The sequence below is a fragment of the Engraulis encrasicolus genome, chromosome 1 (assembly GCF_034702125.1).
Source record: "Engraulis encrasicolus isolate BLACKSEA-1 chromosome 1, IST_EnEncr_1.0, whole genome shotgun sequence".
NCBI lineage: Eukaryota > Metazoa > Chordata > Actinopteri > Clupeiformes > Engraulidae > Engraulis > Engraulis encrasicolus.
Window position 1 is genome coordinate 35,503,185 of NC_085857.1, and position 2,500 is coordinate 35,505,684.

The window sequence follows — 2,500 nt, forward strand, 5'->3', positions numbered from 1 at the left end:
GATGGAGATGTATGGGATGTGTATGGGACACGTACGCTGCCCCACAAAGCCAAAGTGCATTAACTACACAATTCTGTCAAAATTGAGTTTAGACTGAACATGGTCTTCATTACACCTCCTTTATCGTGGGAGACATTTTCCAAATCATGTGTCCAGTTTTAGACATGTTGCAATGAAGAAGCACATTCATTGCCTGCACATGAATGATCTATTATCAACTAATGTATGGGCATTAGCTGTGGTTATGCTGCCTGATGTCTGCTACTAACAAAAAAAAACCCATCGATGACCCGTATGTGAGCATACAGCACATAGACAAAATGGCTTTGGCATATAGGCCTTACTGCCCTTGTCAACATTGTCATACGGACCAGTCAAACGTGTTGAGGTACTGTTTGTACGTCATTCCTCAATAGCGTGGAGCAAGAAAAACAATTTTATGATGTCGATGTTTAACTTTGTATAATAGCAGGGCCGTACATGGACAGGTCAGATCATTTCTCATAGCCCTTCCTGTGCATTCCTATTAGAAACATTGTCAACATTGTCATACAGACCAGTCAAACGTGTTGAATGTTCAGTAGGGGTAGTGTTCGTATGTAGTTCCTCAATAGCGTGGAACACGAAAGAGGACTTATGATGTCGATTTTTAACTTTGTATGGCATTACATGGACAGGTCAGATCATTTCTCATGGTCCTCCCTGTGCATTCACACAGACCAGTCAAACGTGTTGAAAGTGCAGTAGGGGTAGTGTTTGCATGTACGTAGTTCCTCAATGGCGTGGAACACAAAAAACGTAACTTTGTAGGGAAGTGCATGGACAGGTCAGATATTAGGCTCGTTCGTGACGAAGCAGTAAGATTTTTGCTAGGCAGTGGGCATGCGCACTTTGTCAGTTTGATGCATTCTGGTTAGAATTTTCTAACCACAATGCATCAAACTGGCAAAGTGTGCATGCCCACTGCCTAGCAAAAGTCTTACTGCGTCGTCACGAGCGAGCCTAATTTCTCATGACCCTCCCTATGCATTCTTATTAATTATGTGTACACCAGAGGTGGGAGGTAAAGATGAACAAACATAATTCCCGGGCAACAAAACAGAAACACTGTCAATTTTCAAGTATATATTGTTGAAAGGACTAAAGTTTTAGGTAAACAGCATGTGGGGTGGGCCGTTGTGGGTTTCCATACTCTTTTAACCGGGACACACCAACAAAAACAAAGACTTCCTCCGGCAAGCATGCACATCAGCAACTTTACTTTGAAGTCAAATGCAAGTACTGCATGCACGGAAGCCGACGGGGGGACAAAGGGGTCACTTGTCTCAGGCCCAGAGACAGAGGGGATGCCCATAATTTGATCCTCATCATTACATTGTGTGCATTGGGTTTGGGGCCCTTTCAGATGACTTTGCCCTGGGCACGGCCAAAGCGGTCAGTGGCCCTGACTGGTCAGTTGTGTTCAGTCCAGTCTGTGGAGGTTTTTAGCAAGGGAGAAGAAATAATATTTCATATTATGACCAAACAAGGGGTTGTGTTTACACCTAAACACTGGGCAGAACTTGTTTTGCTGTGGTCTTTGGCACCGGTACTGGCAGCGCATATTACATCTATTGTCTGAAGAAATTAATATGCTTGCTCCTCATATTTAATTAATTGTGAAGCATTTAGATCAAGGCTCTTATTACAAAGGGACTTGGGGAAACGTGAAGTTTGTAACGTTTGCGAGAGACACTCTAGTCTCACTTAACCTCATTTACCCATGTGAGATTCGAATAGCCCTCATACTGCAAGTCCTGGTGCAGTTCTAGGTCAACTATGTATTACTTGCAATATTCTGTAAGCCTGCAAAAATGGGCTCATTGAAGGTCTGACTGTGGGCCGGTAACAAAACTGTACATTCTACTAAACTTGTGTTTATTATTATAGACACTACAATGACATAATAGACGGTAGACATTTCATGCTTTGAAGTAAGTTGTCAAAGAAAATAGGCTACTGCTTTTGCAAGGTTGTAGCCTACGGTAAGCTACATCTCTTCAAGAGGTCATACTACACAAGATTGTGGACCTGTTGTAGGACACACTCTGCCTTCGGAAAGGACATGGCTCCCCCAAGTGTTCAGATTATGAACTGCAATATGAACTGATGTTGCCCCTATTAAAAAAAAAGTTTCCCCCTCAGTGTTAGCAAATAATCAACCACATTACGTACTGCACTGTACTGTACTGTACTGTACAGCAGCCAACTGCGTCCAGTGTGCTCTTTAGCGTGCAGGCCATGGATTTGTTTTTTAGGAAGATGTAAGATGATGATGATGACAACCATAGATATGCTTTTCTTTCACCAATGTAGGCATACCCTAACAGCTAAATCAATTAATTGATTTGCACAGATGGCGATGGGAATAATAAAAAAAGAAACAAAAACTAGATCTTGGGAATGTGCCAAAACAAAATTTAACCATCAACTCAGACAGAGTTCAGACACAGTGGCTGCA